Source organism: Cyclopterus lumpus, chromosome 22, assembly GCF_009769545.1.
Source record: "Cyclopterus lumpus isolate fCycLum1 chromosome 22, fCycLum1.pri, whole genome shotgun sequence".
Taxonomy (NCBI): Eukaryota; Metazoa; Chordata; class Actinopteri; order Perciformes; family Cyclopteridae; genus Cyclopterus; species Cyclopterus lumpus.
Genome location: NC_046987.1, coordinates 2,819,940 through 2,833,449, shown reverse-complemented (window position 1 = coordinate 2,833,449; position 13,510 = coordinate 2,819,940). Strand labels below are relative to the sequence as shown.

General features: G+C 44.5%; 1 protein-coding gene across 1 annotated transcript in view; it reads left to right on the top strand.

The window, feature by feature from the left end:
* The first annotated feature begins 2,718 nt into the window (after positions 1 to 2,718).
* The window catches only part of bach2a (BTB and CNC homology 1, basic leucine zipper transcription factor 2a), a 34,563-nt gene continuing 23,771 nt past the window's right edge, over positions 2,719 to 13,510 (top strand). The window contains exon 1 of the mRNA XM_034563554.1: positions 2,719 to 2,896. The gene's annotated coding sequence lies outside the window, so the exon portion shown is untranslated. The remainder of the gene's footprint in view (positions 2,897 to 13,510) is intronic.

The window sequence follows — 13,510 nt, the reverse complement described above, 5'->3', positions numbered from 1 at the left end:
TTTCGATATGAAGTGCGCTGCATATGTTTTGCGACAGCGTAATTATTTCTAAAGTATCTATGAACATATTCCTAACATCGTAAATAATTATTGTAGGAATAACAAAGGATCATCCTATTGTTGAGGGTATTGTCTGAATAAATACAAACTACTGAGGGAAAGGAACGATAAGTTTCACCGCTGACATTCTATTTAATGACTCCACCATCGGTCATCGCTATAAAACAAATAGCAACCAGCTATTAGAGAAAAAACAAGCGGATTTCCAGCAAAAGAATGCTTTGCTCTGTCCAAGGAGAGGATTCTGTAAATACAGCACGTGTTGGCTGCCGAGTTGCATTGTGGATAATATGGGCTCACAGTCACAGTTTTTTAACAAGGAGGAAGAAGTAATTGAGCACCCTGTGGTAACAGTTGAGCTTATCAACAGCCAATGGTTGTAATGCATTATAGTAATAGCACTTTCAAGTAAACTCATTTTTATCTGAATGCAAACCCAAATCATTTTTCTGGATCAACAAACCACCTCTGATGTGTGTGTGTGTGTGTGTGTGCTACCAGCGAGCTCGTTTTCTCTGTCGTTCCAACCCTATCAGGCTACCCGGGAATCCATCCCTGAGAACATCACGTCCCCCCCCGCTGAGCTGATCTTAGCTGCCAGAGGAGCTGTACGAATCAGTTCTGGCTATTTATAACAACTTGACATTGAGAATGTGGGCTGATCTGAATCCAGCCGCTCAGAATGAGGCCCAAGAGGTGCCTGTCTGTGGCAAACTGATAAAATGTAGCTCTGCCAGCTCCCGCTGGATTACAGTCCGTGTTAGAAACCGTATCGTAGCACACTGTCCTCTTCAGACTGCCCTCAGCACACGGCAAACCTGGCTTCAAATACACACCATTGGATTCATTCAGGAATCACGCTTCAGTCGACCCCATTTATCTTTCTCTGCGTTACGGTGATTTGGTTGTAGTGTAAGTGCCTCGTGACATTATGGAGGCTGCTTCTTTTGATTTGTTTGCAATCAAATAGTTCAGAATTGGACGGCTTTTGTTTCTGTTGTCAGAAGAATTAAGCAATTTGAAGAGACAGGTTTGGCTCTGGGAAAGTATGATTAGTACTTGTGACTATTTATGGACCTTTCTTTAGACCTGTTTATTCTTGTTTCTCAATGGAGCGCGACCACAGCCATGTTAGTCGTGTTAAGCAGATCATCTTTACCATGTTCTACATCTTAGATTAGTGTGCTCAGGTTTTCTGCTTAGCGCTAAACGCAACATGCAGACCATGAATGTCCGCACAATATTTTGTGTCAATCCATCCAAAAATTGTCTGGATATTTTAGTCTGGTCCAAAGAGATGGCCCCACCAAAAGAAAAAGGGACAGACGTGACCATTTCCAGAGCTCCGCTGCGAACGCAGCAGAACATGTTGGCTAAACTTGACCCAAACTGCCGTTTTTTTAAATGCCACAAAGACACATCCTGGTTTTCAAACTATAGGATTTTCCCATACAACCATACTGCATTTCAAGGGAAACATATTTTCTCCGCAATTAAGTTTGGTTTGGACGTATCACAAATATGTTTCTAATCAAAGTCCATGGAAGTCTGCGTGGGGAGGAGGTCGAAGTGGATGGATGGGTCAAACAAACACAGGACTTTCACCCAGGAGGCCACTGTTCATGTCTAGTGGGAAAGGTACGATTGACTTGAATTCACTTGAATAACGTAACATCTTTACTTATTCTAAGTCAAGCCATGATGCTTTCAACTAAACATAACCAAGTAGTTTTGTTCCATTTTTGCTTTGTTTCATTTAACCTAAATTCCAACTTAAAGCACGTTTTAAAATTACGACCATAATATGTTTCCCTTGGAAAAATAATTGAGGATGCAGTTATTTGGGTGCCACACCATTGTTCGGCCCAATGTTATAAAACATAGCAAAAATGGAACAAAAAATGTTCCATGGACAGAAGGCCCATTTGACCGACAGCCTGAAAACAAACAGCCATAGTTGTACGTACTAATTACTATGCAAAAGGACGTTTTCGGGCCTTCACGGATGTTATTCCTACCATGGGAAGGCATGCGCAAAACAGCCACGCTGCTTCAAAGTATGTACGCTGGGAGGTTTGTATTTGTGCAACGCTAACTCGCTCCACGTGATGTAGACTTGGTACCAGGGAGCTGCGGCAGGGTCAAGACAATTTAATGTCCGGTCCGAATAATTTGGACTTTTGCGTTCTCAGATCCGGTGAATGTCTGTGTTCAGGGTTGCAATGGTGCATAAGTGGAAGGGGCTTTTTATTAAATTGAGCAACACTTAGTTTTAATTAATTGTAGTTATATAGTCAGTAGTTTGACACAAAATTATTAATACATCAAAAATTGCCAGTTTTCAAGAAAAAATGCTAATGATTTTTCCGGTCTTTATTTTTCATAGGCCATAAGTAAATATATAATTAGTTTGTGGACTCTTGAAAATTGTAATTTCTTTATTTTCTTGACCAGACAAATAAGCACTTTATTAAAAAAACAATACCCTTCCTTATCCTCCACAGTTCAGTGACGGGTAAAGCAGTCAGAGGGGGGCTCCACGTCGGAGGAGCAGGGGGGCTTGGCCGTTGTTGTGAATGAGGGCCAGCATGACGTCAGGAAGCCAATGTCAACAATGCAGCTCCTAGAGGAGAAAAGGCGTTTCATCCTCACACACACACACACACACACACACACACACACTCAAGAGACTCATCCACCACGCACCGACTGAAATGCCCACGGTCCGTTAAAAGCAGCGGTTCTGGCTGTGGAATTAAAACAAAAAGAAACAATGCGGACTCGCTCTTATTCCTGAGGAATTGAACGCAAGACGAGCAAGAGGAAAAAAAAACGGGTAAGTCGGTGCCGGCATTTTCCAGGATCACGAGCAACCATCGGGCTTTACTACGCGTGAATACACCAGACTACGGGATCCCCTTGGCAGCCTCGGCTTTGCGTCTCCTAATCTGTCTGCTCGCGCTGGCTCTCCTCACTTGTTTGTGTTGTAGTAATGCACAGTAGTGGTGTTGCGTTCACGGGGGGTGGGGGTTGCTCTGTTACTTATTTATTGGTGTTGTCCGGACCCGTGTGCCTACCTGGCGTGGTCTCGACACCGCGCCGCTGGTGCCCGCGCAGGGACGCGGTGGTCGGCGGCGTGTTGGAGCTCGGTGTTGTGCGTGGATGTGTTTCCCCCAAAGAAAAACGTGTTTCTCTGCGCCTCGGCGTCGGGCAAAGTGCAGACCCAACAAAGTGCTTTGTGCTTTTACGGCTGTTTCGCTAAGCGGTTGGTTGCCAGCGACTTTAATGCAAATAAAAGGGAGGAAGACCACGGTATTTCAAAGCATGAATGTTGATAGTAGCCGACTGAAAGTACCGTGCGGTTACGGTGCCTTGTTTGGTGGCGTCAGACCGCACGCGTCGGTTCTTTCCACAAGGAAGTTGTCGGGTCTTTACATTGGTCCCTCGTGCTTTTTGTTTGAGCTAACCACATATAGGATACATCCCACAACACTCCTCGATAGAAGACTAACCGAGGCGTGTGTAGGGAAGGGGGGGGGGGGGGGGGGGGGGGCACATGTTTTGCACGGGAGACGAACGCAACAACCGGGGCTCGCGCTCCTGTCATGCTGCTGGGGGGAGGAGAGGGGCTGCAGAGGGACAAAGGACCCAGCCTCCCACCGCCTTACTCCCGCCCTCCAGCCGCTGAAACAGTCGGTTCAGTAAACAGCCGCCTCGGAATAAAGCGAGCGTTCCCGTGCGGGCTATATATCGGGCTATATATCGGGTTATATATCGGGTTATATACCTTGACGTGTGCTCGCCGCCGCGTTCCGCCATGACAACAATGGACGTGTCAGAAATGAGCTAAGGGCTGCTGCCCTCCGCCCGAATGACACATTGCGACCCGTGAAAGGTTCGAGGTACCGAGGCTCTTCTTTTCACCACAGCCGCGTTCATGTCGTGCGTAGAAACGTTTTGATATTCAATTGAAACCCACGCCGTCAATGTACGTCCTCTGCTAGAGACGTGGAGTTGGACTTCTTTAAGCCACTGTAAACATGCCTTTATTGTGAAGAGATTAGCTCTTTGTCGTCCTTCCTACAAAGCCATTTCCCATCTTCCACCTCTCCTGATGGGAAGAACCCGGCAGCACCAGAGTCTGTGCAGCATTTGCTTGGTGGTGATGGGGATGGGGATGGGGATGGGGATGGGGATGGGGTGAGGGGGGGTTACATACAGTTCAGCTGAATGGGGACTTGGGCCATTGAAATATTTACCACCGCCGCCACTTCCATACAGTTATCTTGAGAAAAGGCCGACATCTCTCTGGCTGCTTTTGACTAAAGGTATCGCCTCTATTACTTGTTCAGTTATGCTCATGACAAAGATATTATAAATAAAGAGTTGTTACGGGTTACTGCTCGTGGAGGGACACTGCCTATCTTGTAATAAATGGTTATGCAGTGTCTCATGTGGAGCTCTGTCCGGTCTGAGGACGCGAATGATGTCATCGCGGTCGTCTCGGTGTGCAGAGCAGGTGCGTTACAAAGCTCATTCGCCTGGCAGATAAAGTCAGGCGAATGAGTCACCTCATTCAGATAAAAAAGATGTTGTTTTTGCTGCATGTGGCGTGTGATACAGCATACATGACCCAGGACTAAAGGTCAGGAACTGTCGGCCTCTGCTGCACAGATTTCTCCCCTATTTCTTAGAAACGGTGTCTTGCAAGACCTTTTAATTTCATGGAAGTGCAATACTAATCCGGGTGCACAGTGGTGTGGCGGCTAGCACGGTTGGGTTCGATTCCCGGGCCAGAGTGTGCATGTTTTCCCACGTGCCAGCGTGGGTTCTCCGGCTTCCTCCCACAGTCCAAAGACTCGCAGCTGAGGTTAATCGATTACTCTAACCTGCCCTGAGGTGTGGATGTGAGCGTGGATGTCTGTCTTTGTGTGTCAGTGATAGTCTGGCGACCCGTCCAGGGTGAACCCTGCCTTTGTCCAATGTCAGCTAGGGTTGGCTCAGCCCCCCTCCCGACCCTGAACAGGGTAAGCGGTTAAAGATAATGATGGATGGCATACTAAACTAAACTGCCAGAATGCAAACCACTGTAAATATGGGGACACCTTAACAGTCCATCACTGTCATTCGTGACGCTGCCACTGGATGACACCAAAGTAAGAATAAAACAATAACAACCTAGAGAGCCCATAATCTGTCCAGAAAGTCCAGCAAGAAGAGGCTTCAGTGATGTTATTGATTACGTGTGATGTTTTAGTTTAGTTGTGACTCAGTGTGTTTTTAGAGCATGGGGATGCATGTTTGGTGTTGGCAGAGCTCATAGTGCCCTATGTGTCTCTGTGTGGGTTTGTCCATGTGCTGGCTTTGCTGAATGGAGGGACAGTCGGCGGTTTGCGTCCTGCGTGGAGTGTGAAATGTGTTGTTTTCTTTCAGAGGTCCGTGTGGAGGCGTTCAGTGCTGAAAATAACCGCGTTCAATCCGCCGCTCTCGCGTGACGTGTGAAGAAGTGACCAGCTTCCACTTATTCATGAAATGAATCGAGTCTGGCCAGTTGGCAAATGGAGACGGTAAAACACAGAGTCTGTTGCGTGATACTCACGCTTGATGGCAGACCATAGGTGTTGTTTAACATGGCCGTAGCAAATAGTTTTATTGATGATGAATCAATCATTGTTGAGTATAGATGGATGGCATTAAGCATAGAAAGGGGGCAAAAGTGCCAATCACAGTTTCCCATCGCTGAAGTTGTACTATTAGCGTAACTAGTATGAGTATTCAGTGTAATCTGGGGTAATAAATACAAATAAAGTATCAGTAGTTTTTGAACCCATACTTCAGATGAAGATCCATGTTTCATCAGTGAGTTCTCTACGTCATTGGCAATCGAGCAGTATTTTGTAGATTCATTTAATTTACATTTTCTTTTTATATTTTGTACGAGGTTGCACACCTGCCACACATTCAACTTAAGTTTCCACATTTCCACAACGTATATGGGGTTTTAGAGAGATAGGAAGGACACATGGCTCGGCAGTAACAGTTGCCAGTTTGCCACTGGCAACCATTTCTTGTCCTTTGGTGGGCATCAGTGTGTGTGTATGTATGTATATGTGTATGTATATGTGTATGTATATGTGTGTGCGTGTGTATATATATATATATATATATATATATATATATATATATACATATATATATATACACACAAGAATCAGGTTACCAATTTTCTCAAAAATCAAAACAATTTGTTGCGAGTCAACACTTTAAGCTCCTCCCATCTCTGCTGTCAAAAAAATCTGAAAATCTTAAAAAAAGCAGAAATCTTTAAAGTGACGTTGCTGCATTTGTGTGTGTGTGTGTGTGTGCGCCTTCTCACATACACACTATGCGTCAGTGTTTGCTGTCTGTCTTCATTCCCCCCTGCATGCACATCTGATGGATCAGTTAGTGGCGTTTTCAGGATGTATGTGGGCCTCCTGCCCTGCAAAACACACACACACACACACACACACACACACACACACACACACACACACACACACACACACACACAGACATGCCAGAGCTATTCTAAATGAACATGGCCGTGTGGAGAATGTCCTTTCCAAGCACACTTTCATTCTTGAGTCTTGAGCCATAATGGAAAATGTTTAAGTTAAAAAGCTGAAAAAGGGCTAAGCTACCCTCAACGACTAATAATACTCTCGAAGATTACAATTAAAAGCCTCGCTTTTCAAATTACAGCTTTCTTTATACTTGCAGGGAGGCGGTCGTGCTCAACGTTCGTTGGGTTATTCGTTGGGAACGCCAGAGGGTGTACAAACAAAGTTAACTGTGAAGAATCCAAAAGGCAGTGAGTGTAACCAGTAAAACGGCGTAAACTGACCTCCGCTATGGCGAGGAGGGATTGTAATAATCTGTAAACTCATACCTGAAATTCATGGACTACTTTGTACAAGCCCTGGAAAGAAACAAGTATGACATGCATTCTAAAGAAACAAAGGTTGAACATCCTGCAAACTATTTGATTTACCTGCAAAATGTTTACTCAAATGTCCGACCTCCTGTTTGTAAAGCACCTGAAAATAAATAGTCCTTCTTTGTGTAAACCCCGGACGTGAAACGTGCTTTTATCAGTGAACTATTTATGACAGTTGCGTCTGAAATGCTCTGATCGCACCCAAAATCCAGAGGTGCTCCGTGATTACGTTTGTTTTCTGACGCCGAGCATGAACTGAGCTTTAGCCCCTGGAAGTCTTTTACTGTGAAAAACGAGCTCGACAACAATCGAATCATGACTGCTCAAATTGTATAATAAGTGACGGGAGACGGTGTTTGAAAAAGATAAGAGGGAGGAGAGGCATGTTCTTAGCAGAGTGATGGACTTTACTGTGAATCCATCACAACATTAATGGGGCTACGGGCCAAATGAGGAGCAAGGACCGGTGTTGTCCTAGAGGCAAACGACAGTAGAACGGTCCGACAGAGGCACTGACCCTGGTTCAGTGTGCAGGTTGGAGTCGCTGCACAGGTTCGTCCGCGCGCTCCCTCGTGCTCACGCCTTGCGACGACCACGAGGGAGTGCGTGGACGAACTCCAACTGGCTCTGTGAATGACGCAAGCCTCGTCAAGCGTCACAGCGTGAGGGGCAGCGAGAAAATACTAAAGAATAATGCAGCTAATGCGGTACGAAACATCCTGTGAACACCGGCGAACGATGAAAGACGGGATGCATCGTCGGGTTTGCTTCAGTGTGATGAAGAGAGCTGGTTGTCTTCCTGTTTCTCTGACGTGATCTGTCAGACTGTAATGCATAATTCACACTCCCAGCACTGTTATATGTGTGCAGGTGAGAGGAACAGTGTGTGTGTGTGTGTTGAGTACAGACTGTCCCAGGAGGCGAAGCACAGCTCGAGGGACAGACGGAGGAAGTCTGATGGATCTCTTCTTCTGCCTCCCGTATCTCCGGTCCCTTCCTCTCCGATTGTCCATGCCTCGCTCTCTTTCTCCTTCTTTAAATTCTCTCTCGCTCTCGGCAGGTCTATATTTATCGGCCTCTGCCTCAGCGGCGCCGGGGGATGTGCACGGAGGTAGTGTGAAGCTCTCTCTCTGTCTCGTCTTTTTTTTCCCGTCAATAAATAAATGTTCTGCACGCCGATCACACGGGCCGTTTAAAAACAACTGCTCTTTGTTTCTGTAAGGGCAGCACGGACGGTACAGTGCAACCAAGAACATTGTTTAAGTTATTTCTGCTTTGTCACTCTGATGATGCCCTCTCTACATGGACCACACCCGTCTTCGGACTACACACCTGTAAAGTTTTGTAACAGACACCACCAGGGGGCGACGCCTCCTGTTGCATAAACAAGTCTGATTGTATAGAAGTCTATGAGAAAAGGACTCTACTTCTCTCTTGATTTATTCCCTCAGTCAACATTGTAAACATGAGTTTATGGTCTCAATCTCTAGTTTTAAGCCTATTGAGTCAAATGGACCATAAAGCAGGGTATGCTTTAGGGCGGGGCCACTGTGATTGACAGGTTGCTGCCTCTACCAGAGACGTATAAGATGTCACTACCTCACTTCAGATATTTTTGGGGGGCAAGAAATCAAGTGTGTAGACTTCACATATTGGATTTAGTGCAGCAGAATATTTTTTTTTTTCCGGCTCTCCCAATCTGTTAATCATCCCACACATCCCATCAGATTCACAGCAAACACGCTGTACTGCTTTTGCATTGGCTTCTAATATTAAGTGTATCAAGCTTGACATCAAGACCAATGGAGCTGGTCCATTTGGACATGTTCTGCATGTCAGTCCACTGATGTGCGGCAACATATTCCAGATCATTTCTTTGGCTTTAACATCGGCCCACGCGTTGAAAAGAATACGCACAGCTGCCTTTTTTCCCCCATATACTATTGCACATTCAATATTTCGTGGATCCATCTGTTCACACCTTGCAACAATGAAAAGTGTCACCGGCAGAGAATTCTTTTTCTAATCCCGGTGCGAGAGATGTCGTTCCTGACATTAAGGCTTCATCGCGAGCCAAGATTTGGCATCCTGGAACACATTGGAGCAGCCATTGTTTCGGACTTCTGAGGGACACACCGAGAACTCCTAGTGAGGGGACAATCCTTGTCTGTGAGAACAACGCTCGCATCCTCTCGGTGCGGGGGATGTTACTGTAATGAGATGATGAGGATGATGTGTTGAATTTGAAGAGAATGTCAGTATTTAACGGAGGGCGGTGTACCAAAAAGTCCAAACCAAATTACCAACCACAAGACATCTGTCCCTGCCCAGGGCATTGTTGGCATTTTCTGGTTTATCTGGTGCATAACCTTGCCACAGATATGGCAACCCATCTGGCATGGCTGGCGGTGATTGGGGCAGATGGTGAGATGACTGTCAGCGGTTTTGGGCGCTGCTTAAATCCACAGAGGGTTGCTAAGCTAACGTTAAATCTGTCTCATGAGAGGGTTCTGAGGGGAAACAAATTGAAATGTCACAAATCTTTAGCTCAGCTGTATTCTCTGCTGCCTTCAGTGCCCTCTGTGCTGCTGTTGTAAGAGACATGTGGGCACTAACTGAGACCTCTTAGCCCATGGACTCGTCTCCTTTGACGTTGACCGGGGATGGCCCCAAGGCTCATGGGAATTGGTGTTCATTGAAGGTACCTAAAAACAGAAATATTAAATAAATACCAGTATTAGTTAAGTTATTCTATGGAGTGACGCAGCCACTACACACTGTTTGAGAGAGGCTCTGTTCTAAGGTTGGATGTGTTGTTATTAGCAGTGATATGAATGTCAATGGGATTTTGAATGCAGTGTTACTTTTTCTGGATCGGAACCGGGAAGCTCTGGTTTCACATTCGACCTGGAAGTTATAGAACTGTTGTCTCACTAGACTCTTTACTATACGGTGGCTAAAATGGCAAGTAAAGTAGTGGATTTATATTTAGGCAGTTTTAAAGGTTGTTCATACAACATTCAGAGCGGCAATATAGCAGCAAACAACTCTTACCTATGAAAAGATTCGACAGTAACGTCTACCAGAGCAGAGAATTAAGTCTCTCTCCCTCTGTCTGTGTGTGTGTGTGTGTGTGCACGTGTGGGCTTTTAGTGCATGTGAGCGTGCCATATTGGCCAAGTAGCGAACTTATGAGGCCGTCGGCACTAGGAAGTAACCCTGGAGTTTCCAAACGAATCGTCTTCAGGAGCGTTTCCAAACCGCTCTGTTTTTGATCGTCCAAGTGGAGGAAGGACGGCTTTTACTCTCCGAATGCTTTCAGAACCACGCCGGAACCCATTGGACCCATTGGACTTGGGGAGACACGGGGAAGGGACCATCCTACCCCATCCAGCATTACCTCACCTTCATTCCTGCTGCTCTTTAGTCGTGCCCGGCACATCCACTTTTCCAACACGCACTCAAATGAAAGCAAACAACCAGCGCACCTCCTGTTTAGCCTCTCGAGTGTGTCCTGGCCTGTTTCGTGGGCTGATGTAAGAGCGCCGATGAAGCTGCAAAGGGCTCGCTTGATGTTTGCGGAGGTTCCACCTGTCGAGACAGATTAAGGCGCTCTCACATTCGTCTTCCACGTCGGCTGCCGAGGGAAGACATGGCTCCTGCTTTGATGTGATGCAATTAAGGGGTTTGTGTGCGGGGAAGGATTACAGCAGCGGAGGTGATAAACAAGCTCTCTGTCATGCTCTGCAGCCACGTGGACCGCTTTCAGGTAGCGTTTCTATCCACAGCCAAACAATGCACAGGGCGTGGGTGTGAGGAGAGGAAACATGTCAGGGGGCCTGGTGGATGGATCCATACGCACAGGCACCACGCAGCTGGGTAGATATTGGGCTATATAAAATATACTGAATTGAATTGAATTATATATTTCTTTGTGGCAGCATTATTTTCTACCGCTCCAGATTGGTAAATTAGTTGATTATTTATATATATATATATATATATATATATATATATATATATATATATATTATTTTTTATAATTAATATTTGAAATGATGTCGTAAATTACAAAAGACTAAAACTGTTTTTTACCTCTACACTGATAATAAGGAAGATCTCGGGTAGATGATAATGTGAATAAATATGAAACCAAACAGAAACTAGAGGAGCTGTCCTGACCATGGATGTATGAAGAGAAGAGGATATTCTGGCCATCTGAATCATAGCCGGCTCATAGGGCAGTGCATACATTCAGTCCACAAACCACGATGACTTTTTATAGTCTATGGTTTCAAATGAACTGAGCAAGGAAAATAACTCCGGATTCGGCTATTAGTGCATTTTACAACTTTTAGGACCTCAAAAAAATTCATGCTTTCGTTATTAATAAATATGAAATACGATGTATTTGATTGATGCTTTGTTTTAACACATTCGGGCCCTTTCACATGTTGGCACTGTTGTTTCTTTCTCCACATGTTAATCACCAGCAGCGGGAGTGATAATTGCACTAAGCACGGAGCTACATCGTCCTTCCTGTTTGACACTCGTGTTCAGGGTCTTTAGGGCTTCTGCTAATGAGCTTCATCGTGTCCAATTAACACTCACCAAACTGCTCCACACGTCTCGTCACAGAGGGGTGGATAGCGGCAACAATTAGCGCAACGCTTTGGAAATCTTTGTTTAATTGATGCTCATTTGATCTCCATGGGGGGCAGATAGATCCTTCACTTGTCAAAGATTTGTTCTTGTTGGTGGCGTAATGACTTCTGTCCATCCAGGCTCGACGGCAGGTTACGTCTTTTAATGATTATGGGGGGCTGAAGCTCATGGCACGCATCATTATGAATCGTAGTGAAATAAAGCGTAATCATTAGTGATCATTCATCAGGTGTGTTCCTGGGTTCCCCCCCCTTCCCCATGTGGCTTTAGGCCTTGTCTGCACATGTACAGATATTTCAAAGGGATATTTTCCTCTACGTTCTAAAGTACAATTCTGTCCACATGATCTTTTACAAAATATCTCCTTAAACATGAGTCCAGAAGCTCTACAGGCCTGTAGGTAGGAATACAGTCTACGTCGAAGAGACATCAAATACCATAGAAGAAGATTCTGAGCATGCTCAGTGAGCTTAATTTACTTTGGCGTTGTTAACAAATAGTAAACAATAATGAGTAGATTCTGAAAGGCCACCTAGATGTCTGAATATTACATCATCACCTTATATTATAAGTGATGCTGAACAGCAACTTCAGCTCGTGTGAGTCCATTTGTTTACAGCCATAGCACCAAATATCAATATTATATATATTTTATTAAATGAAGAAACAATTAGTGATTTGCTTTACTGTTGTTTACTGTTAGTTAAATAGGCTCACTGAGCATGCTCAGAATCTTCTTCTCTGGTATTTGAGGTATCGTTGATGGAGCCTTTATTGACATCTTCAGGCCAGGCGACTCGTTTCATCATTCTGGACGGAGATATTTAGTAAAACCAAGGTGGTGTGGACAACATTGCATTTTAAAGTAGAGGAAAATATCTGTTTAAAAAAACAAAAGACTATCTGTATACGTGTAGACAGGGCTTTAGTTTGTAGTTGGTGTGTGTGTATATACAATCTTTCATATGTTTTTGTAAATGTGACAGATACAAACAGGTTGTCCTTCACGATGAATGAACAGGAAGGACTCCTCTGTATTTGGCCGGCTTGTCTTTGCTCAGTGCTTTCATCAGCCTGGTTTGTGAAGGATGAATGTAAATGAAACAAGTAATACTTGTGCTTATTGTTTATGGTTATTTGGATACCGCAGTTAATTTATTTAAATACTGCAGATAATGTTGAGTGTTGAACAACAATATTCCAACAGTCAATGTGATATATGGCTTTAGCTATGACTCATGAGGAACTCAATAATACACATTTCCGGCAATGTCACCAGCATTATTCACTTCGTAAAGGCCGAATTTATGGCCGAGCTGTTGCACTGAATTGCCATAGATTGTACAGGTGTACCTAACAAAGTGGCTGGGGAGTGTACCTTTTTTTAAAACATGTTTTTACTGAATATACAGTTTAAACTATTAATATTGTCCATTTTAGTATTGCCTGTAAACAGAACTTTGTGCCCTCTGTCTTTTATATGTGTGCATCAGTCTGCACATCCCAACATTCCGCTCTTGCTTATGTCTGCGTTTGCAATATTCGAACCACACAATTTACTTTCAGAAATCCCAATCTCTTAAGTCCCATTTTCTGCAATACACATTGTTCTAAGTGAAAGTGATTAGACTGTACTGTATCACCATAGTTACTGCTCAGACAGCTGCCAGGTGTTAGTTTAGGAAAAAGGCTTGTTTTGTATTTAGATTTTTCTAAAGCTTGTTACTCGTTGCTATAAGACCGTAGGCCGTATGATAAACACCGAGGGGTTACATCTGAGGCTTCACTTCCGTTTGCTTTGGCTTC